The 26165-nt window shown below is 54.2% G+C and overlaps 1 long non-coding RNA gene and 1 pseudogene across 1 annotated transcript in view; one reads left to right on the top strand and one right to left on the bottom strand.

The window, feature by feature from the left end:
* Positions 1 to 20088, top strand: part of LOC147030312 (uncharacterized) — a 421339-nt gene extending 401251 nt beyond the window's left edge. Inside the window, exons 8-10 of the long non-coding RNA XR_015056307.1 lie at positions 18240 to 18298; positions 19506 to 19741; positions 19995 to 20088. This is a non-coding gene — a long non-coding RNA (uncharacterized LOC147030312). The remainder of the gene's footprint in view (positions 1 to 18239; positions 18299 to 19505; positions 19742 to 19994) is intronic.
* On the bottom strand, positions 15768 to 17254 carry LOC147030313 (uncharacterized; annotated as a pseudogene).
* Positions 20089 to 26165: the final 6077 nt, after the last annotated feature.

The raw sequence follows: 26165 nt of genomic DNA, 5'->3' as shown, positions 1-26165 counted from the left end.
ACCGCCCGGACACGTCTGGAGACGAACACCGCCCGGACACGTCTGGAGACGAACACCGCCCGGACACGTCTGGAGACGAACACCGCCCGGACACGTCTGGAGACGAACACCGCCCGGACACGTCTGGAGACGAACACCGCCCGGACACGTCTGGAGACGAACACCGCCCGGACACGTCTGGAGACGAACACCGCCCGGACACGTCTGGAGACGAACACCGCCCGGACACGTCTGGAGACGAACACCGCCCGGACACGTCTGGAGACGAACACCGCCCGGACACGTCTGGAGACGAACACCGCCCGGACACGTCTGGAGACGAACACCGCCCGGACACGTCTGGAGACGAACACCGCCCGGACACGTCTGGAGACGAACACCGCCCGGACACGTCTGGAGACGAACACCGCCCGGACACGTCTGGAGACGAACACCGCCCGGACACGTCTGGAGACGAACACCGCCCGGACACGTCTGGAGACGAACACCGCCCGGACACGTCTGGAGACGAACACCGCCCGGACACGTCTGGAGACGAACACCGCCCGGACACGTCTGGAGACGAACACCGCCCGGACACGTCTGGAGACGAACACCGCCCGGACACGTCTGGAGACGAACACCGCCCGGACACGTCTGGAGACGAACACCGCCCGGACACGTCTGGAGACGAACACCGCCCGGACACGTCTGGAGACGAACACCGCCCGGACACGTCTGGAGACGAACACCGCCCGGACACGTCTGGAGACGAACACCGCCCGGACACGTCTGGAGACGAACACCGCCCGGACACGTCTGGAGACGAACACCGCCCGGACACGTCTGGAGACGAACACCGCCCGGACACGTCTGGAGACGAACACCGCCCGGACACGTCTGGAGACGAACACCGCCCGGACACGTCTGGAGACGAACACCGCCCGGACACGTCTGGAGACGAACACCGCCCGGACACGTCTGGAGACGAACACCGCCCGGACACGTCGGGAGACGAACACCGCCCGGACACGTCGGGAGACGAACACCGCCCGGACACGCCGGGAGACGAACACCGCCCGGACACGACGGGAGACGAACACCGCCCGGACACGTCGGGAGACGAACACCGCCCGGACACGTCGGGAGACGAACACCGCCCGGACACGTCGGGAGACGAACACCGCCCGGACACGTCGGGAGACGAACACCGCCCGGACACGTCGGGAGACGAACACCGCCCGGACACGTCGGGAGACGAACACCGCCCGGACACGTCGGGAGACGAACACCGCCCGGACACGTCGGGAGACGAACACCGCCCGGACACGTCGGGAGACGAACACCGCCCGGACACGTCCGGGAGACGACCACCGCCCGGACACGTCGGGAGACGAACACCGCCCGGTCACGACGGGAGACGAACACCGCCCGGACACGTCGGGAGACGAACACCGCCCGGTCACGTCGGGAGACGAACACCGCCCGGTCACGTCGGGAGACGAACACCGCCCGGTCACGCCGGGAGACGAACACCGCCCGGTCACGCCGGGAGACGAACACCGCCCGGTCACGTCGGGAGACGAACACCGCCCGGTCACGTCCGGGAGACGAACACCGCCCGGTCACGTCGGGAGACGAACACCGCCCGGTCACGTCGGGAGACGAACACCGCCCGGTCACGTCGGGAGACGAACACCGCCCGGTCACGTCGGGAGACGAACACCGCCCGGTCACGCCGGGAGACGAACACCGCCCGGTCACGCCGGGAGACGAACACCGCCCGGTCACGTCGGGAGACGAACACCGCCCGGTCACGCCGGGAGACGAACACCGCCCGGTCACGTCGGGAGACGAACACCGCCCGGTCACGCCGGGAGACGAACACCGCCCGGACACGTCGGGAGACGAACACCGCCCGGACACGTCGGGAGACGAACACCGCCCGGACACGTCGGGAGACGAACACCGCCCGGACACGCCGGGAGACGAACACCGCCCGGACACGCCGGGAGACGAACACCGCCCGGACACGCCGGGAGACGAACACCGCCCGGACACGCCGGGAGACGAACACCGCCCGGACACGTCTGGAGACGAACACCGCCCGGACACGTCTGGAGACGAACACCGCCCGGACACGTCTGGAGACGAACACCGCCCGGACACGTCTGGAGACGAACACCGCCCGGACACGTCTGGAGACGAACACCGCCCGGACACGCCTGGAGACGAACACCGCCCGGACACGCCTGGAGACGAACACCGCCCGGACACGCCTGGAGACGAACACCGCCCGGACACGCCTGGAGACGAACACCGCCGGGACACGCCGGGAGACGAACACCGCCCGGACACGCCTGGAGACGAACACCGCCCGGACACGCCTGGAGACGAACACCGCCCGGACACGCCTGGAGACGAACACCGCCCGGACACGCCTGGAGACGAACACCGCCCGGACACGCCTGGAGACGAACACCGCCCGGACACGCCTGGAGACGAACACCGCCCGGACACGCCTGGAGACGAACACCGCCCGGACACGCCTGGAGACGAGCACCGCCCGGACACGCCTGGAGACGAACACCGCCCGGACACGCCTGGAGACGAACACCGCCCGGACACGCCTGGAGACGAACACCGCCCGGACACGCCTGGAGACGAACACCGCCCGGACACGCCGGGAGACGAACACCGCCCGGACACGCCGGGAGACGAACACCGCCCGGACACGCCGGGAGACGAACACCGCCCGGACACGCCGGGAGACGAACACCGCCCGGACACGCCGGGAGACGAACACCGCCCGGTCACGCCGGGAGACGAACACCGCCCGGTCACGCCGGGAGACGAACACCGCCCGGTCACGCCGGGAGACGAACACCGCCCGGACACGCCGGGAGACGAACACCGCCCGGTCACGCCGGGAGACGAACACCGCCCGGACACGCCGGGAGACGAACACCGCCCGGACACGCCGGGAGACGAACACCGCCCGGACACGCCGGGAGACGAACACCGCCCGGACACGCCGGGAGACGAACACCGCCCGGACACGCCGGGAGACGAACACCGCCCGGACACGCCGGGAGACGAACACCGCCCGGTCACGCCGGGAGACGAACACCGCCCGGTCACGCCGGGAGACGAACACCGCCCGGTCACGCCGGGAGACGAACACCGCCCGGTCACGCCGGGAGACGAACACCGCCCGGTCACGCCGGGAGACGAACACCGCCCGGTCACGCCGGGAGACGAACACCGCCCGGTCACGCCGGGAGACGAACACCGCCCGGTCACGCCGGGAGACGAACACCGCCCGGTCACGCCGGGAGACGAACACCGCCCGGTCACGCCGGGAGACGAACACCGCCCGGTCACGCCGGGAGACGAACACCGCCCGGTCACGCCGGGAGACGAACACCGCCCGGTCACGCCGGGAGACGAACACCGCCCGGTCACGCCGGGAGACGAACACCGCCCGGTCACGCCGGGAGACGAACACCGCCCGGTCACGCCGGGAGACGAACACCGCCCGGTCACGCCGGGAGACGAACACCGCCCGGTCACGCCGGGAGACGAACACCGCCCGGTCACGTCGGGAGACGAACACCGCCCGGTCACGTCGGGAGACGAACACCGCCCGGTCACGTCGGGAGACGAACACCGCCCGGTCACGTCGGGAGACGAACACCGCCCGGTCACGTCGGGAGACGAACACCGCCCGGTCACGCCGGGAGACGAACACCGCCCGGTCACGCCGGGAGACGAACACCGCCCGGTCACGTCGGGAGACGAACACCGCCCGGTCACGTCGGGAGACGAACACCGCCCGGACACGTCGGGAGACGAACACCGCCCGGACACGTCGGGAGACGAACACCGCCCGGACACGTCGGGAGACGAACACCGCCCGGACACGTCGGGAGACGAACACCGCCCGGACACGTCGGGAGACGAACACCGCCCGGACACGTCGGGAGACGAACACCGCCCGGACACGTACACCGCCCGGACACGTACACCGCCCGGACACGTACACCGCCCGGACACGTACACCGCCCGGACACGTACACCGCCCGGACACGTACACCGCCCGGACACGTACACCGCCCGGACACGTACACCGCCCGGACACGTACACCGCCCGGACACGTACACCGCCCGGACACGTACACCGCCCGGACACGTACACCGCCCGGACACGTACACCGCCCGGACACGTACACCGCCCGGACACGAACACCGCCCGGACACGTCTGGAGACGAACACCGCCCGGACACGTCTGGAGACGAACACCGCCCGGACACGTCTGGAGACGAACACCGCCCGGACACGTCGGGAGACGAACACCGCCCGGTCACGTCGGGAGACGAACACCGCCCGGTCACGTCGGGAGACGAACACCGCCCGGTCACGTCGGGAGACGAACACCGCCCGGACACGTCGGGAGACGAACACCGCCCGGTCACGTCGGGAGACGAACACCGCCCGGTCACGTCGGGAGACGAACACCGCCCGGTCACGTCGGGAGACGAACACCGCCCGGACACGTCGGGAGACGAACACCGCCCGGACACGTCCGGGAGACGAACACCGCCCGGACACGTCCGGGAGACGAACACCGCCCGGACACGTCCGGGAGACGAACACCGCCCGGACACGTCCGGGAGACGAACACCGCCCGGACACGTCCGGGAGACGAACACCGCCCGGACACGTCCGGGAGACGAACACCGCCCGGACACGTCCGGGAGACGAACACCGCCCGGACACGTCCGGGAGACGAACACCGCCCGGACACGTCCGGGAGACGAACACCGCCCGGACACGTCGGGAGACGAACACCGCCCGGACACGTCTGGAGACGAACACCGCCCGGACACGTCTGGAGACGAACACCGCCCGGACACGTACACCGCCCGGACACGTACACCGCCCGGACACGTACACCGCCCGGACACGTACACCGCCCGGACACGTACACCGCCCGGACACGTACACCGCCCGGACACGAACACCGCCCGGACACGAACACCGCCCGGACACGAACACCGCCCGGACACGAACACCGCCCGGACACGAACACCGCCCGGACACGAACACCGCCCGGACACGAACACCGCCCGGACACGAACACCGCCCGGACACGTCTGGAGACGAACACCGCCCGGACACGTCTGGAGACGAACACCGCCCGGACACGTCGGGAGACGAACACCGCCCGGTCACGTCGGGAGACGAACACCGCCCGGTCACGTCGGGAGACGAACACCGCCCGGTCACGTCGGGAGACGAACACCGCCCGGACACGTCTGGAGACGAACACCGCCCGGACACGTCTGGAGACGAACACCGCCCGGTCACGTCGGGAGACGAACACCGCCCGGTCACGTCGGGAGACGAACACCGCCCGGTCACGTCGGGAGACGAACACCGCCCGGACACGTCGGGAGACGAACACCGCCCGGTCACGTCGGGAGACTAACACCGCCCGGTCACGTCGGGAGACGAACACCGCCCGGACACGTCGGGAGACGAACACCGCCCGGACACGTCCGGGAGACGAACACCGCCCGGACACGTCCGGGAGACGAACACCGCCCGGACACGTCCGGGAGACGAACACCGCCCGGACACGTCCGGGAGACGAACACCGCCCGGACACGTCCGGGAGACGAACACCGCCCGGACACGTCCGGGAGACGAACACCGCCCGGACACGTCCGGGAGACGAACACCGCCCGGACACGTCCGGGAGACGAACACCGCCCGGACACGTCCGGGAGACGAACACCGCCCGGACACGTCCGGGAGACGAACACCGCCCGGACACGTCCGGGAGACGAACACCGCCCGGACACGTACACCGCCGGGAGACGAACACCGCCCGGACACGTACACCGCCCGGACACGTACACCGCCCGGACACGTACACCGCCCGGACACGTACACCGCCCGGACACGTACACCGCCCGGACACGTACACCGCCCGGACACGTACACCGCCCGGACACGAACACCGCCCGGACACGAACACCGCCCGGTCACGTCTGGAGACGAACACCGCCCGGACACGTCTGGAGACGAACACCGCCCGGACACGTCTGGAGACGAACACCGCCCGGACACGTCTGGAGACGAACACCGCCCGGACACGTCTGGAGACGAACACCGCCCGGACACGTCTGGAGACGAACACCGCCCGGACACGTCTGGAGACGAACACCGCCCGGACACGTCGGGAGACGAACACCGCCCGGTCACGTCGGGAGACGAACACCGCCCGGACACGTCGGGAGACGAACACCGCCCGGTCACGTCGGGAGACGAACACCGCCCGGTCACGTCGGGAGACGAACACCGCCCGGTCACGTCGGGAGACGAACACCGCCCGGTCACGTCCGGGAGACGAACACCGCCCGGACACGTCCGGGAGACGAACACCGCCCGGACACGTCCGGGAGACGAACACCGCCCGGACACGTCCGGGAGACGAACACCGCCCGGACACGTCCGGGAGACGAACACCGCCCGGACACGTCCGGGAGACGAACACCGCCCGGACACGTCCGGGAGACGAACACCGCCCGGACACGTCCGGGAGACGAACACCGCCCGGACACGTCCGGGAGACGAACACCGCCCGGACACGTCCGGGAGACGAACACCGCCCGGACACGTCCGGGAGACGAACACCGCCCGGACACGTCCGGGAGACGAACACCGCCCGGACACGTCCGGGAGACGAACACCGCCCGGACACGTCCGGGAGACGAACACCGCCCGGACACGTCCGGGAGACGAACACCGCCCGGACACGTCCGGGAGACGAACACCGCCCGGACACGTCCGGGAGACGAACACCGCCCGGACACGTCCGGGAGACGAACACCGCCCGGACACGTCCGGGAGACGAACACCGCCCGGACACGTCCGGGAGACGAACACCGCCCGGACACGTCCGGGAGACGAACACCGCCCGGACACGTCCGGGAGACGAACACCGCCCGGACACGTCCGGGAGACGAACACCGCCCGGACACGTCTGGAGACGAACACCGCCCGGACACGTCTGGAGACGAACACCGCCCGGACACGTCTGGAGACGAACACCGCCCGGACACGTCTGGAGACGAACACCGCCCGGACACGTCTGGAGACGAACACCGCCCGGACACGTCGGGAGACGAACACCGCCCGGACACGTCGGGAGACGAACACCGCCCGGACACGTCGGGAGACGAACACCGCCCGGACACGTCGGGAGACGAACACCGCCCGGACACGTCGGGAGACGAACACCGCCCGGACACGTCGGGAGACGAACACCGCCCGGACACGTCGGGAGACGAACACCGCCCGGTCACGTCGGGAGACGAACACCGCCCGGTCACGTCGGGAGACGAACACCGCCCGGACACGTCGGGAGACGAACACCGCCCGGTCACGTCGGGAGACGAACACCGCCCGGTCACGTCGGGAGACGAACACCGCCCGGTCACGTCGGGAGACGAACACCGCCCGGTCACGTCGGGAGACGAACACCGCCCGGTCACGTCGGGAGACGAACACCGCCCGGTCACGTCGGGAGACGAACACCGCCCGGTCACGTCGGGAGACGAACACCGCCCGGTCACGTCGGGAGACGAACACCGCCCGGTCACGTCGGGAGACGAACACCGCCCGGTCACGTCGGGAGACGAACACCGCCCGGTCACGTCGGGAGACGAACACCGCCCGGTCACGTCGGGAGACGAACACCGCCCGGTCACGTCGGGAGACGAACACCGCCCGGTCACGTCGGGAGACGAACACCGCCCGGTCACGTCGGGAGACGAACACCGCCCGGTCACGTCGGGAGACGAACACCGCCCGGTCACGTCGGGAGACGAACACCGCCCGGTCACGTCGGGAGACGAACACCGCCCGGTCACGTCGGGAGACGAACACCGCCCGGTCACGTCGGGAGACGAACACCGCCCGGTCACGTCGGGAGACGAACACCGCCCGGTCACGTCGGGAGACGAACACCGCCCGGTCACGTCGGGAGACGAACACCGCCCGGTCACGTCGGGAGACGAACACCGCCCGGACACGTCGGGAGACGAACACCGCCCGGACACGTCGGGAGACGAACACCGCCCGGACACGTCGGGAGACGAACACCGCCCGGACACGTCGGGAGACGAACACCGCCCGGACACGTCGGGAGACGAACACCGCCCGGACACGTCGGGAGACGAACACCGCCCGGACACGTCGGGAGACGAACACCGCCCGGACACGTCGGGAGACGAACACCGCCCGGACACGTACACCGCCCGGACACGTACACCGCCCGGACACGTACACCGCCCGGACACGTACACCGCCCGGACACGTACACCGCCCGGACACGAACACCGCCCGGACACGAACACCGCCCGGTCACGTCTGGAGACGAACACCGCCCGGACACGTCTGGAGACGAACACCGCCCGGACACGTCTGGAGACGAACACCGCCCGGACACGTCTGGAGACGAACACCGCCCGGACACGTCTGGAGACGAACACCGCCCGGACACGTCGGGAGACGAACACCGCCCGGTCACGTCGGGAGACGAACACCGCCCGGTCACGTCGGGAGACGAACACCGCCCGGTCACGTCGGGAGACGAACACCGCCCGGTCACGTCGGGAGACGAACACCGCCCGGACACGTCGGGAGACGAACACCGCCCGGTCACGTCGGGAGACGAACACCGCCCGGTCACGTCGGGAGACGAACACCGCCCGGACACGTCGGGAGACGAACACCGCCCGGACACGTCCGGGAGACGAACACCGCCCGGACACGTCCGGGAGACGAACACCGCCCGGACACGTCCGGGAGACGAACACCGCCCGGACACGTCCGGGAGACGAACACCGCCCGGACACGTCCGGGAGACGAACACCGCCCGGACACGTCCGGGAGACGAACACCGCCCGGACACGTCGGGAGACGAACACCGCCCGGACACGTCGGGAGACGAACACCGCCCGGACACGTCTGGAGACGAACACCGCCCGGACACGTCTGGAGACGAACACCGCCCGGACACGTCTGGAGACGAACACCGCCCGGACACGTCTGGAGACGAACACCGCCCAGACACGTCTGGAGACGAACACCGCCCGGACACGTACACCGCCCGGACACGTACACCGCCCGGACACGTACACCGCCCGGACACGTACACCGCCCGGACACGTACACCGCCCGGACACGTACACCGCCCGGACACGTACACCGCCCGGACACGAACACCGCCCGGACACGAACACCGCCCGGACACGAACACCGCCCGGACACGAACACCGCCCGGACACGAACACCGCCCGGACACGAACACCGCCCGGACACGAACACCGCCCGGACACGAACACCGCCCGGACACGAACACCGCCCGGACACGAACACCGCCCGGACACGAACACCGCCCGGACACGAACACCGCCCGGACACGTCTGGAGACGAACACCGCCCGGACACGTCTGGAGACGAACACCGCCCGGACACGTCTGGAGACGAACACCGCCCGGACACGTCTGGAGACGAACACCGCCCGGACACGTCTGGAGACGAACACCGCCCGGACACGTCGGGAGACGAACACCGCCCGGTCACGTCGGGAGACGAACACCGCCCGGTCACGTCGGGAGACGAACACCGCCCGGTCACGTCGGGAGACGAACACCGCCCGGACACGTCGGGAGACGAACACCGCCCGGTCACGTCGGGATACTAACACCGCCCGGTCACGTCGGGAGACGAACACCGCCCGGACACGTCGGGAGACGAACACCGCCCGGACACGTCCGGGAGACGAACACCGCCCGGACACGTCCGGGAGACGAACACCGCCCGGACACGTCCGGGAGACGAACACCGCCCGGACACGTCCGGGAGACGAACACCGCCCGGACACGTACACCGCCCGGACACGTACACCGCCCGGACACGTACACCGCCCGGACACGTACACCGCCCGGACACGAACACCGCCCGGACACGTCTGGAGACGAACACCGCCCGGACACGTCTGGAGACGAACACCGCCCGGACACGTCTGGAGACGAACACCGCCCGGACACGTCTGGAGACGAACACCGCCCGGACACGTCTGGAGACGAACACCGCCCGGACACGTCTGGAGACGAACACCGCCCGGACACGTCTGGAGACGAACACCGCCCGGACACGTCTGGAGACGAACACCGCCCGGACACGTCTGGAGACGAACACCGCCCGGACACGTCTGGAGACGAACACCGCCCGGACACGTCGGGAGACGAACACCGCCCGGTCACGGCGGGAGACGAACACCGCCCGGACACGCCGGGAGACGAACACCGCCCGGTCACGCCGGGAGACGAACACCGCCCGGTCACGTCGGGAGACGAACACCGCCCGGTCACGTCGGGAGACGAACACCGCCCGGTCACGTCGGGAGACGAACACCGCCCGGTCACGTCGGGAGACGAACACCGCCCGGTCACGTCGGGAGACGAACACCGCCCGGACACGTCCGGGAGACGAACACCGCCCGGTCACGTCGGGGAGACGAACACCGCCCGGACACGTCCGGGAGACGAACACCGCCCGGACACGTCCGGGAGACGAACACCGCCCGGACACGTCCGGGAGACGAACACCGCCCGGACACGTCCGGGAGACGAACACCGCCCGGACACGTCCGGGAGACGAACACCGCCCGGACACGTCCGGGAGACGAACACCGCCGGACACGTCCGGGAGACGAACACCGCCCGGACACGTCCGGGAGACGAACACCGCCCGGACACGTCCGGGAGACGAACACCGCCCGGACACGTCCGGGAGACGAACACCGCCCGGACACGTCCGGGAGACGAACACCGCCCGGACACGTCCGGGAGACGAACACCGCCCGGACACGTCCGGGAGACGAACACCGCCCGGACACGTCCGGGAGACGAACACCGCCCGGACACGTCCGGGAGACGATCACCGCCCGGACACGTCCGGGAGACGATCACCGCCCGGACACGTCCGGGAGACTAACACCGCCCGGACACGTCCGGGAGACGAACACCGCCCGGACACGTCCGGGAGACGAACACCGCCCGGACACGTCCGGGAGACGAACACCGCCCGGACACGTCCGGGAGACGAACACCGCCCGGACACGTCCGGGAGACGAACACCGCCCGGACACGTCCGGGAGACGAACACCGCCCGGACACGTCCGGGAGACGAACACCGCCCGGACACGTCCGGGAGACGAACACCGCCCGGACACGTCCGGGAGACGAACACCGCCCGGACACGTCCGGGAGACGATCACCGCCCGGACACGTCCGGGAGACGATCACCGCCCGGACACGTCCGGAGACGAACACCGCCCGGACATAATGACTGTCCGTTTACATAGAGATAGAGATAGATATCTAGTTATGGAGATATCGATGTGGGAGGAGGGTGCTGCACTGTATTGGGAGGGGGTAGAGCGAGGATGGGACAAAAGAAAGAGAGTGGCAGGGATTGGAGAGTTAGCAGAGAGAATATCTTATGCTCTATGAACAACACACACACACACACACACACACACACACACACACACACACACACACACACACACACACACACACACACACACACACACACACACACACACACACACACACACACACACGCACACACTATACTGTATATTAGTGCATGTCCAATATTGGAAATTTTTCGGGAATATACTATTTGGAAGCAGTGTGATTACCGACTCCAGTACATACTGTATATAACCCAGAAACCTTGAGTAGCTTTCACCATTGTTTTTGGGGAATTTCAATGAACAAATTAACAAAAAAATAACATTGCATGATAGACGTTTAAAAGAGATGTGCTGCCAATCGTCATGTGATGGGTGGAAAAAAATTGGCTCTGTAATTTAGACAACACATTAACATGGTAATATAACCTTTGTAAATCAGACCTACTTTATATAAAATAACCAATTTTGAATTGCATGTACCTCTACTTTGTAGCAACTGCCGCCTGTACATCCTGACACGAACTGTTCTGCTATCGACTGGAGGGCGCTCAACAAGTGACTGAAGCACTCAAGCAAGCACTTCAATTAATTGGTTGATAAGGAAAGGCTGGTTTGGCAAGCGATTAGCAATCACCGAACCGTCATATTAAACACACACCTCCCGGAGACGCCCGAAATGTCAAGTATGTCCGAATTGGACAAATGAACTTTTTTTTTCAGCAGTCGAAACTGCTGCTAAGTTCAATTCTGAAGCTTAAATTTTGTAATTCAGCTTAGGTTAAGAAATTCTCGAGGTTATGGCATCTGCAGAAATGAAATAAAGCCACAAACCCTGGCATCTCCGGGTGTTTATAAGCATTGCAATGTATCCAGCGATCCATAGCTATGATGAACAAGCATTCGATAATATGTGAGGAAATAGTCCAGGGAAAATAAGGTTTGATCGGGAACAAATTGCAACAGAATTTTTTTTAGCACAATGCATTTCTATGAGGTCCCCACAACACCATACTAAAAGTCCTAAGAAATCCCTGTTGCGGAAATACGTCTAATTTGCATAAATCCAATATGGCGGCCAATTATTATCAATATTGTGCCATATCTTTGCTCACAGATAACATATTTGGGTGATTTCAACTTCTAGAATGGGTATTTTGGATACAAGGATGCATTTAGAATACTTTTAAACTTCCCTGGAACAAAATCTCATTTGCATAAATCCAATATGGCCACCAAATATCAATATTTTGCCACATCTTTGCTCTTGGATGATGTATTTGAGCCATTTCAACTTCTAGTATATATCTTTTGCATACAAGAATGCATTTACAGTATTTAACAATTTTCTTGGATGTATTTTGATACACATCTCATTTGCATAAATCCAATATGGCCGCCAAATATCAATATTTTGCCACATCTTTGCTCTTGGATGATGTATTTGAGCCATTTCAACTTCTAGTATATATCTTTTGCATACAAGAATGCATTTAGAGTATTTAACAATTTTCTTGGATGTATTTTGATACACATCTCATTTGCATAAATCCAATATGGCTGCCAAATATCAATATTTTGCCATATATTTACTCTCAGACAACAGGTTTGAGCGGTTTATATTTCTAGAATATTTGAGGGGGTCTAAGACTAAATTTGGGATAGTTTAATATTTTGATTGGATGGGTTTAAATAAAATGATGGATGAATTTAATAAAATCCAATATGGCCACCAAATATCGATATTTTGTGATCAAATTTATGACAGTCACTTCTTTGGCTTGTGTTTCATTGCAGGCATATTAATACCCTACTGAAGATGCCCATCAAGGTCATCATTATAGTCATCAGTGAAATCTGGTAGCTGTGAGTTGGCACAACTTGTCCCACGGCATTCTCCACAAACAGCACTGCAATGCAGACTATACTTTCTGCATGTGCACCTCTTTGTATCACAGTCTGTTTTACAGTTACAGCAGATGACATCCAGAAGTTTTGATGGGGCTGCAAGCTGGTCAGTTTGTATTGGCAAACATTGTCCATCCACCATGTGCCATCCCCACTCTTCCGGCTTCATATTGATGCTTCTTCCTTTCCACTCCATCATCTGATAAGATACACGGAGGCTGTGATACTTTGCAGCTGCTGAGGTTGGGGGTAGAGTTTGAGGTTCTACATGAGATGTGCTCTTTGAAACCTTCTCACAAAATCGCCTGTATCGTAAAGTGTCCAGTCCTTGTTCTTTGGCACCACCATATAATGACACAAGTGCTTTTTCTCCTGCTGCAATAATGTCCTGTTTTGCCACATGTCCTTCTTGGCTGCACACCTTAGCTTGCTGACGGGACAGGGCAACACTCTTGACCTTCCTTACTGCTAAATCCTTTCCCAATCCAAACAGGCGAGAAGTTGTATCACAGCCAAGGATTGCATGGATAAATAACACATGGTCATAAACATCAGGACCAAGAAATTCATGAGACTGCTTTATGCACCATATCCTGGTCTTTTTTGCTGATTGCCTGGGCTCTGGGGCCAGGAACAAGTCATGTGCATCCAGTTCAGCATGATGCAGTAGGAGGATGAGCAATTCCGTGTCATCCCCTGTCATGACAGTGTCTTTGATTCTAGCAGATGCAACAGCTGTTTGGACAATGAGCACATCAGCATCATGCTTTGCATGATCTATATTGTTACGGCTGTGGAAATTCGCAATACACCATAAAGGTTCCTTAGATTAGCTATGCCGGTAAGTGAGTGTTCAGATAGGTCCCCACCGTTGTTTAAAGGGAATTCTTCGTGTTCACCGGGCTGCGACTCTTTGAGATAGCCGTTTTTCTTTATCTATCGTTATTTTGAGCCACCATTGCAACAAACCTCCACGCAAACAACAACCGCCACCAACTACGCCACAACGCCCACCACGCTCACACCACCCCCACAACAATCACCACCATCTTTGTCACTACGCCCGCTTACGAACGCCATCCTCCGCGGACCACGGTAAGACTGTTTCCGTGTCGGAAACCATCCGAGAAGGATTGGCAGAACAAAAGCTCTTGTGAAGCCTGTGGGGTTTTTCCCACCTGTTTTCCCCACGCTTAGTGTGAAGGGAAGGGGGTGGGGCACCTCGCTCCCCATTGGTGGGACACGGGGCATGAGGCGGTTGAAGTGAGGGCACGCCCCTTTTTGAGAAGCTTCTCAAAGGGAGGTGGAGCCGAAAATGGGGAGGAGCGAAGGGCGATGCCCTGCATTACAAAAGGTGAACAGATGCGAGGCTCGCTCTCGGTGATTCACGTTGGGCCTCCTATTTTTCTTCTTGGTTCATGCTCGCCCCTGTCTCTCTCGGTGATTCACGTTGGGCCTCCTCTTCTTCTTGGTTCATGCTCGTCCCTGGCTCTCTCAGTGATTCACGTTGGGCCTCCTCCTCTCTTCATGGTTCATGCGCTCTTCTTGGCTCGCGCTCCCTTCCTCCTCGCTCGTTCCCGCGCTCGTGGCCCAGCGCGGCCTGTTGGTGGAGACGCAGACGGGAGGCGCCGCAATGCGGCCTGTGGTGGGCCTGCGTGTCCGGACGAGGGGTGCCGGAGAGGGTTCGCCGGCCGCGTGGGAGGTCAGAACCAGGCGCGACCCCGCTAACGGTCGTGGGAGGGGGACTGGACGGCCACGAAAGGGAGGTCCTTTCTTTTCTTTTTACTTTTGCTTGCATGGTGTGGCGCCGTCTGTAAGTAGAACCTGTGTAAGTGACTGTGTTGTACAGAATTCCCTGCTTTATTCAGTTGTATTGTTTTCTTGCTGTACAAATTGCATGACTGCCTTACGTGTGTGTAAATAATAAATGTGCTTGTCGAACTGTTCCCCGTCGTTGCGTCCTCTCCTTTATTGAAAGTGCCACCTTACCTCGTGGAATAATTGGTGAGGGTTTGAACACCCGGGTAAAGTCATCTGAACCGTCGAGGTCGGCGATAACACCACTCGGTTATCCCTGTAGTACGGAACGAACCGCTTAAGCGGTTCGTGTCCTAAGCCGACCTGCGGCGTGGTGCAACCCCTCGGTAGGTTAACCGCGCGGGTATTTAGGTATATCGACATTCGGCGATTCACCCTATTTCGTGCGGGTAGAATGCGGACTGGGTTGTGGTGAAGTTAAACCCCCACCAGTGACTGGCTCCTGGCGATAGTTCCAGGAGGGTCACGACTGAATTGTCCTACCGGTGGGCGACGCGGTCACGATTAGAGTTCTGTGGCCGATCGCACGCCAGGCGGACCAGAATTCAAAGCAATATTACACCCAGTCTGCTCTAGTTTGTCACTAAGATAAACAATAAATCGCTGTTTGTTTATCACATTTTTCAAGAATTCCTCCTTCTTGGACTGTATAACCATTCCACTAGTGAAGTTTACTGTCATGCCTGAACAAGCCCCTGTCCTTCTCATGTGCGTGGCATCTTTTGTTGTTGGACCGTCTTGGTATCCATCAACGATAATGGTAGCAGCCCCATATTTATGTGTAACATATGTGACATAAAGCTGACTGACACTCTCATATGTGGAACCTCTTGGCCATGGAAGACGATGAAGTAGCGCAGCACCATCGAGAATATACTGGACACTTCCAATTGGTTCTCGTTGCTCCCCTTGCATGGTCTTCCAGAGAACATTGGCAAGTACAGCCTTATTGGCCAGCAGGGGAAGGAAGGAAGATTCAAACAATGCTGGGGGGTAACTACACAGTTCATATTTGAAGAGTGACTGCAGATCTTCACAGCACTCCCCAATGGTTACCAGTCTCTGGAAAATCAACTGTGGATCTACCTTCACAGATTCTCCTTTGATCTTGACAGTTGATCTTGAATTAGGTGTCACTGCTCGATCACATTCCCAGAAGGTGAACTCTTCTCCAGATTTCCCAACCATGGATGCTAGAATCTTTTCTCCAACTGTTCTTGATCTTTCAACGTTGACCCCTTCCTGGGCTGTAATGCCATTTGCAATGTTAAACAGGGACGGATCCCGTGTGAATGGAACTCTCTCCCTGAGATAGCTGATACGATCAAGGGTGTCATTGACATCTCAAGCTTGTCTAGCTTTTGACAGGTCTTTGTGCTGGTCACTGGTTTCAAATGAGATGCCACTGAGCTTCTGCATGGCCTCTTTGATATTTGCACATGCTGGTATGGAAAGGACCCACACCAAACGCTGAGTTTCTGTCATTCCTTTTCCTCTTGTCAGGCCTCCATGTGTCTTTATACTTCTCATCAGCACTTGCTCAATTGTGAGATCTGTGGATAGTCCTGCCCAGTACCTATCACTGCGCCTCACCACATGGTATCCTTTCTCAAATTGCTGATGGACATCTGGATGACTTTCTGGAAGATTAAGCATCATTTGCAGGTATACATATGCAGACTTTGCATATAGCATGTGTCCTAGATGCATGCCATGAAATTTTTAAGTATTACAAATGCATCCTTGGATCCAAAGATCTCATTATAGAAATTTAAATCACTACAATACATCATCTGAGAGCAAAGATTTGGCAAGATATTGATATTTGGTGGCCATATTGGATTTATGCAAATGAGATTTTGTTCCAGGGAAGTTTAAAAGTATGGTAAATGCATCCTTGTATATAAAATACCCATTCTAGAAGTTGAAATCACTCAAATATGTCATCTGTGAGCAAAGATATGGCACAATATTGATAATTGGCCGCCATATTGGATTTATGCTAATTAGACGTATTTCCGCAACAGGGATTTCTTCGGACTTTTAGTATGGTGTTCTGGCGACCTCATATAAATGCATTGCGCTAAAAAAAATTCTGTTGCAATTTGTTCCCGATCAAGTGAAAAAATGGGCTAGATTACCTGGACTAAAAGTGTCAGTGATCTCTTTCCCAGCGATCCCAGGATGTACCCTAAGACCCCTTTGAGTGCGTGGTGGCTGAGGATTCGCCTGATGGATATAATTAAAGAAGGCTGTTAATTATCTTCAAAAGGGGTGCTTTAATTAACCCAAACATCCAATTTTCACCCATGAACTCCCTTGGAGTTTTTAGCCGCGTCGCGTTGCGAACGCTGGTTCAAAGAGAGCTCCGCGTTCTTCTTCATCTTCTTCTTCTCCTTCTTCTCCTTCTTCTCCCTCTTCTTCTTCTTCTTCTTCTTCTCCTTCTTCTCCTTCTTCTCCCTCTTCTTCTTCTTGTGGAGACAAAACCTTTTGGACGTGGCTCTTGTTTTAGTGTGCATGCAAAGTTTCAGGCTAATAGGTTGCATGGTTTTGGAGTTATGGAGGAGACACACACTGACACACACTGACACACACTGACACACACTGACACACACTGACACACACTGACACACACTGACACACACTGACACACACACACACACACACACACACACACACACACACACACACACACACACACACACACACACACACACACACACACACACACACACACACACACACACACAGACATTGATTGGTGTAGATTTATGGATGTTTTCCAATGGTCATGTGATTTTTCCCGGTATAGTGGCTTTGATGTCCATGGGCACGCAAAATTACCGTGCTTACACATTGTCTCGGGTCGCTCACCTGCATTAATTTTTTTCATTAATTTTTTCTTTTTCTTTTTAAATTGAGTTATATTTTCCTTCATGGATGCTTTCTGACAGTTCTGTGATTTTTGTTTCCCAGTGTATCAGCTTTGATGTCCATTGGCATGCAAAATTTCAGCTTTCTACGTCACCCAGAAGGTACCGAACATTAATATCAGTGAGTCTGTGAGTAAGTGAATCAGACAGTGAGTGGTTAAAATGAGCTTATATGTTGGATCTACACTTAGAATTTGAGTACATTATGTTTATAGAGTATGTACCATTAGAATTTGAGTACGTGGATAAAGTATTGTTACATTTGTGGGGGGTTAGATATTTCCGTAGAGCACATTGGAATGTATAGAGTAGCATGGACCGTGTGCGGGTAGTTAGCCAACCTCGATGTAATAAGTAGGGACACATCAGCTTATGGATGTCTTGTTTGTATGTGCACCATACAGGGGGTGGTACGTGGTTATAATTAGTTTGGGTGTGTATCTTTATGTAAACCTCTACTGGGGGGCACCGGGAAACTTGGCAAGAGAGGGTCAGAGGGCCTCCTGGGGGGGGGGGGAGAGGGACAGACTAATCGGGGCAGTTGGGGTGTGCAAGAGAGTGGTTCCTCAAAGGAGAACAAATTGTGAGGAGAACTGTATCTGAGGAGAGGGAGAGAGAGAATTTGGCACTCAAATTATGAGGAGTGCTTTCTCTGAGGAGGTCATCCTGCCTACCTGTCTCTGCCCATTTTGTCTGCCTGCTACCTGCCACCCATCATCCTGCCCATCGTCCTCACTCATCACCTGCTCGTGGCTGCCCTGTGCCCATTCTTCCACCTGTTCATCCACCAGCACATGAGTCCCCCAGTTTTGTTCCCTTTTCCCATGAGTGACTGAATCTGGTCTGAGACATCTTAGTTTCTTTGGATTTATTTTATTCTCATTGTATATAATTATATTTATCAGTTGCATTCCCTTCCTTCCCTCCCAACCCACCGTTTTATTCCTTCTGCCTGTCAATCATCCCTTGTTTTTGGTTCGGGAATAACCCTGTTCGTTTTAAAAGAGCTAAGTTTCTCATGGTTCTTCTCACAATCCATGCGCGCATTGTCTGCCAAAATTCGGAACATCTCCAGAGGAGTTTAAGCTATTTGGAACATTGCGGGATTTTAACCTCCTGCCACGACTCGCTTGACATTAGTTGAGCCATTGATGCTATAGTATGTACAATTAGAATGCGAGTATGTGTATAAAGTATGCACAATTACGACAATTAGAATGTGAGTATGTGTGTAAAGTATGTACAATTAGAAAGTGAGTACATGTATATTGTATAAGGTATCCATCCATTGGGACCATACTCTGTGCAGAGCGTTGGTGCTGCTTAAGCAGTTTCCTTGGCTATTGGGGCACAATCTTGGATGGGTCGCCACTCCGACACAAGATACCAGCAAGCTGGCACTCATTTTGCCGACCTCAGAAGGGTGACAGGCAGAGTCAACCCCACCTGGTATTAATTCAACAGCCAAGTGGGATTTGAACTCAGGATTCTAGGATCCCAGGCACACCACCTTCACCATGAAGTCAACACCAGGCATCGTATAAGGTATGTACAATTAGAATATGAGTATGTGTATAAATTATGCACAATTGCTATTAGAATGTGAGTACAGTACGTGCATAAAGCATGTACAATTAGAATGCGAGTACAGTATGTGTAAAAAGAATCGTGGGGTATGTTTACACATTGTAAGAAATAATGAACCGTGCTTCCCCATTGTCTCAGGTCACTTACCTGCATTTATTTATTTTCATTGACGGATACTTTCTGGTGATTCTGTGATTTATTTTTATTCCAGGTGTATCAGCTTCGAAGTCCATCAGCACACGAAATTTCAGCTTTCTCCCTCATCCAGAAGGTATATATATATATATATATATATATATATATATATATATATATATATATATATATATATATATATATATATATATATATATATATATATATATATATATATATATTACACACACATACATACATACATACATACAATAGCAGGGTGTATGAAATTAATGTAGCATTGGTGCTCGAAATAGAAATATACCATGAATCCATGGAATATCGATACAAAAATATCACATACAGGTTCCCAAGTGGTAAAATGTAACATTGTGTTTGCACAGCAGCAAGGGGGAGGTTTAGGAGTTTGTGGTTACAGCGATCTTGGCTGCTTGTCCCTGGAAATAGTTTCAGAGCGTTAATTAAAGGCAAGCCATGAGTTATGCAGGTGTACATTAAATGAAAGGATGAATATTATACATGTCGTATAGCAAGTGGTTATAGATAACATTGCAAGGGTTTTGGAGGTGAAACTATCAAAAGAGTTGTTCTGATTGAGGAAAAATCGATATTCAAAAAGGGGTTTGGCTGAATAGCATTTGTATCTTGCTGATGCCTCTTGAATGCTGGCACCCCAGGAGTTAATGTAAAATGTACTTGTCCTGCCTATGCTTTGTGTATAGCTTTTCCATGAGCCTTAGATGAATGTAAAATATAGAAAGGAAATGCGAGTGATTCCAAAAAAATGTGATGAGTGCTTAGAGGTTTTGTGCGAGTTCGATTACGTTTGGATTTATGGTGAAATCTGATGGTTTGGAGTTGTCTCGAAATTTCAATTCCTTTTGCCTATTATTTTGCTTTGTATGGATTTGCGGCCTGAGTATAGGAAAGGGTCCGACATTTATCCACCCAGCTGCTATGCCGGCCATGGTTTCATTGCCAAAGAACATGACATACAATTGGTGCCAATTTTCCGCATCAATTGTGAGTGCTCACTAAGCTGACCGGAATGAGCCAGGGATGTAACGGCGTGCACATAGTGCGGGTGGATGGGGTAGAAATCCCCATTAGAACAGCCAGCAGAGAACTGGGGAAGGAGTAACGTTGGTCGAGCTCGGATTCGTTCCATTTACATTTCTTGCGACCTGCCGTGGCCCCAGAGCACTCCAGTCTCTCCAATGGCGATTCAGGCCCCAAAATTAACATTCCACCTTGAAACGCTAGGCCTAAATAGCGTAATCAGGAGAGCACACACAACGGTTGTAAAGTTGTGGGATAATTACAAAACGGTAACGAGCGATTGATTGGGCAAAGGTGAATGCACCGGGGCATCCGGAGCCCCGGCTGGTCCATTAGGCAGCAGTTTTGGCTGCATTGCAACTAGAATGTCCACCAAACGAGAAGTGGATGCAATGCAGGGCAAGATCATGGGGAGAGGGACAGAAAGAGAACCAGTGCAGGCATTTTACTCTGACCTGCAGATCTACATTAGTTCCTTCTTCATCCCATGAGTGCCATCCACCATTGAAAATGGTAGAATATGTGGCTGGTAGTCGAAAAAATAAAACAAAACGGGAAATGGCACAATGAGGAAATGTGTTTCGGCAAAACGAAGAAACGTTTCGGAGGCATGGATTGAACATTGTCAATGCAGTCATCTGCGTTTCAACCCTTTAAGTGCAGTACACTTAAAATGTATCAGTCGGTCGACCGAATAAAAAAAAAGTATGCATGTGTGTATATGTATCCATTCATCAGGACCATACTCTGTGCAGAGCATTAGTGCTGCCTAAGCAGTTTCCTTGGCTCTTGGATACAATCATGGACAGGTCACCACTCCAACCAGCAAGCTAGCTGGCACTCATTTTGCAAACCTTAGAAGGATGACGGGCAGAGTCAACCTCACCTGGTATGAATTGAGCAGTCAAGTGGGATTTGAACTCAGGATCCTCAGATCCCAAGCCCACCACCCACAGTGCTAACCATTAGGCCAACACCAGGCATGTATATATTTGCATATATCTAATACATATATAATGCAAACCGTGATGTTTGTCCAGTCTGTCTCCTGTTTATGGCAACCACTTCCCACACTGCGTTTGAAAAGCTGTGCACACAGGCAAAGCTCAACATTCAATGAGAAGAAGAGAATTATACCAAACGAGATATATTTCAAACGTATAAATACACATGGAATCGCAGTTTGTTTAACATTGCGTTAAGATATGACCCGAGGCTTCTCACAAAGTTGAACAAACCATGCAATAGTTATTAACAACAGTAGCCTATAATGAAAGTATGTGAACAAACGTTGCAGTGCAAGGCGATCATTTAATTCAAGAAAAACCTCCATTTAGCATTGTGATCTAAAATAATGTTTAATAATAAACTTTAAAGAGGTCCAAAATATACTTAAATTTAATACTTAGTGGACTTCATGATGTAATTTATTTCTTAGAGTTAGAGCAACCGCCCAGAGTCGAGAAGGTTGGCGGTTCAAATTCAGGCCAAGTCATTAGTTATATCAAAGACATTAGAAATCGTGCAAGTTGCTTCCTTTCCTGATTTATGGAAAGAAATTTGCTTGGCAACACTCAACATTTACAGTAAAAAGGATAAAGTACGGACAAACTGTCATAGATTGGCAACCATTGCAGAGGCTTGAAGGGCCAAATTGTCTCTTTCTGTGTTGAAGTTCCTTGGAAGGGAAGTCATCTATTATTTGACATGTCTTATAAATATTTTCAAGTGTTTGTGCATTTGTACATTATTCTCCCACGGCCGAACTGTAGCACCTAGAGGCCCCAAATTTTGGATGCAAGTACTTCAGAATCGAGGCAAGGTTTTAAGCAACCACACGTTGGCCAAAGGCTGCTGTAAAGTGTATATTGGGATATGGGGTCAGGCAGTTCTGCTGCCACCCTGCAGGCAAAAGATAACCACCATGAGACCAATAACTATGTCATTCAGATAACTCCATCTGGCAGAATGGAATAATTTCTGGACTTCTGTTTGAACTGTTCTGAAGTTGCCTCAGTCTCTGTCATACTGGCTCTTCTGGCTTTGGCTGTAGAGTCCTTATTTTTGTTTGATTTTGCATTTAATCTCTCTTGTAATGTAAGGGAGATCATATCTGGTCCTGCTAATCTTTGTTAGGGTATCCTTGTCTCTTATCTCAAGGGGGTATGGTTTTGAGTCCTTGCAAGTTCTGATCTACAGTGCTCAGGTTAGGATTATTCTCGAAGTACTCTGCAGAATATCAACACTGTTCTACTCTCATCTGGTCAAAATCTGTCTTTGTAAACTTATAGATGTGAGGGGTAGCTTTTTTGTGTTGGACTGATGGCACAAAGCCTTCCTGGATTATTGAGTCATAGTCACTAGCTACCACAGCTAAGACCACAGAATATGGTAAAAAGACTTAAATTTGCTAGGCAATACCAACATTGGGTGACTGAACAATGGAATCGGGTACTCTGGTCTGATGAATCAAAGTTTGCACTTTTTGGATCAAAGAGATACCAATTCATACACCAAAGACCTGGAGAACATTACAACACACAATGTTTGCAGCCTACTGTTAAACACAGGGGTGTGGGGTGCGGGTGGCGAGGGAGGGAGGTGAGCTCTGTGACTGTCCGGGGTTATATGTGAGCTTTTGGTGGAGGAAAACTTGTTAAAAGCAATGGGATGCGAACAAAAGAGAAGTACAAGCAGATACTGCAGCACCATGCAGTTCCTAGTGGAAATTGTTTGTTTGGAAGAGGATTCATTTTCCAACAAGACGATGATCCAAAACACACTTCCAATATAGTAAAACAATATTTGGATAACCAGGTTACAGCTGGTGTGCTCCAAGTGTTATAATGGCCACTCGAGAGTCTGGGCATGAGTCCCATCAAGGCCATATGGAATTACCTGGAAACAGAACAATAAAAAGTGCAATCAAAGATTGCAGACCCTCACCAGGACTGCTTTTGCGTGGTGTATTTCGTGTACCGGTGTGATACGTAATAATAAGAGGCATAATTAGAACTGCCACTTTATAACTGCTGGCTGTGATAACCGGGTACCAAGACGTCCTGCTTTGATGAAACCCCACTTTTATCAGACACCTGACCCTGACCCAGACCCATGACGTTTTTATTATTATTATTATTATTATTATTATTATTATTCATTATTCAATTGAATTTAGAATATAATTCTATTCTAGATTCAAATCAAATGGAAGACCAAATAGGTGCAGTCCTGAATTGGAGTAATCAGAAGGAACTCAAACATGCAAAAAGCAAAGATGAAATCATCACGAGGAACTTGGATACGATTCGCATTTCAGCTGCTGCTCCTCCACCCTCAAACCCATCCAAGCACAGCCAAGTGAGCCTTATTTGAAGAAAAGACAAAAAAAAAGGAAAAAGAACTCGTATGTGTCCAATCACATTGAAATTTAAAACATGTATTCCGCATCACGACAAGATCATAAATCTGAGGTGTCATATCGATTGATTAAGCGGTTCCAGAGAAAACATTATTTAATAATTTACTTCAATCCAATATGGCTGCCAAACCATGTGACTTGTCAATTTCCTCAACAAACTTGCATACGCATGGCTTGGGGAATATTTGTGTCAAGTTTCCCCTCGATTTGTCCAGCCATTCTGGAGAAGAAGATTTTTTTATAGGTTTTAGGGTAAATCCAATAGGGATAGGTGGTTACACTTGTAAAGTTTCACCTGGATCTGTTCAGCCACTTCAGAGAACATTTTTGAAGGCTTAAAAAAAAAAGGCTGCCGAATCACGTCACTGATGATGTCAACATTTTTTTTTTCTGTGGACCATTTTATCTCAAGATGACCCTCAAAAATTTTCATACTGATCAGATGTGGCATTTCACATATACAATTATGATGTCATTATGAAGGCATCTATAACATCATCAAAAAATCATGCTTACTCCCCATAAGCAGTACTTGCCGTGTGAACTTAAGCAGTTTCTTTGACATGCATTTATAAAGGTATTTCATTTAAAATAATAAACATATATTACTGTTTTACTGGTAAATGGATGAATTTACCCTGAAGTATGAATATCATTGAAATATCCCACACTTTTGCACAGTTCCTGTAAAATAAGCTCGAATGAGCTAAGATCCTCGTCCTCTTAATGATGACGTCATAAAAACGAATATGACGTCATTGTGATGTATCAGGTTTGCAATAAATTGTCTGTGCTAATGCCCGGCTTGATTCCCGCAAACAAAATTCAAACAGCTTGCCTAGTTTCGGAGATAATGGTATAGGCAATTTCCATTAGCGGTGATATTATGATGTCAACTTTTTTTCTAGGAAGAATTTTCAAAATCGGAGATGGTTACTGCTTGCGCGTGGGCTTTCTGCATATACATGGAAAGTTTCACGAAGATCCGATGAAAACTCTCGGTTGTGAAACAAAAAAATAGGAATGACGTCATAATTGATATGACGTCATAGTGATGTATCATATGTGCGGTAATTAATCTCTGCTAAGGCTTTGTTCGATTCCCGCAAACACAATTCAAAAAGCTTGCCTAGTTTCGGAGATAATTTTTTAGGCGATTTCCATTGGTTCCATTTCCAAAATAGCGGAGATATTTTGACGTCATAACTTTTTTTTCTTGGAAGAATTTTCAAAATCGGAAATGGTTACTGTCTGCGCAGGGTATTTTTACATATATATGCCAAGTTTTAGGAAGTTTCGATGAAAACTGTAGGCTGTGAAACAAAAAATCCCACAAGAACAACAACGTGAGTAAGACTTAGAGATCCTCCACGAGGATCGAAAAAACAGAAAAAAAGAGTATATCTATAATATATATATATATATATATATATATATATATATATATATATATATATATATATATATATATATATATATATATATATATATATATATGAGTCAAAATTTGCTAATGCGTTACATTGCCTTCATGGAATTCGGTACGTTATAATTTTGCCTCTTTTTTTTTTTTGGACACCTTTGCCCAGTGTCGAATATTCTATTCCCACTACATAGTTACATATCGTAGGACACGTCCTTAATAAAGTGTGCGGCATCAAAATTCATTGTTTGTCCGATTTTACATATCTTGTTCCGAAAAACGTTGATTCCGATGCATTAGTTTTGTGACGTCCGCATAGAATG

This window comes from Eptatretus burgeri, chromosome 3, assembly GCF_056783735.1.
Source record: "Eptatretus burgeri isolate ZD-2024b chromosome 3, Ebu_testis_v1, whole genome shotgun sequence".
NCBI lineage: Eukaryota > Metazoa > Chordata > Myxini > Myxiniformes > Myxinidae > Eptatretus > Eptatretus burgeri.
The sequence above is the reverse complement of the archived record's forward strand: the minus strand, read 5'-3'. Positions and strand labels throughout refer to the sequence as shown.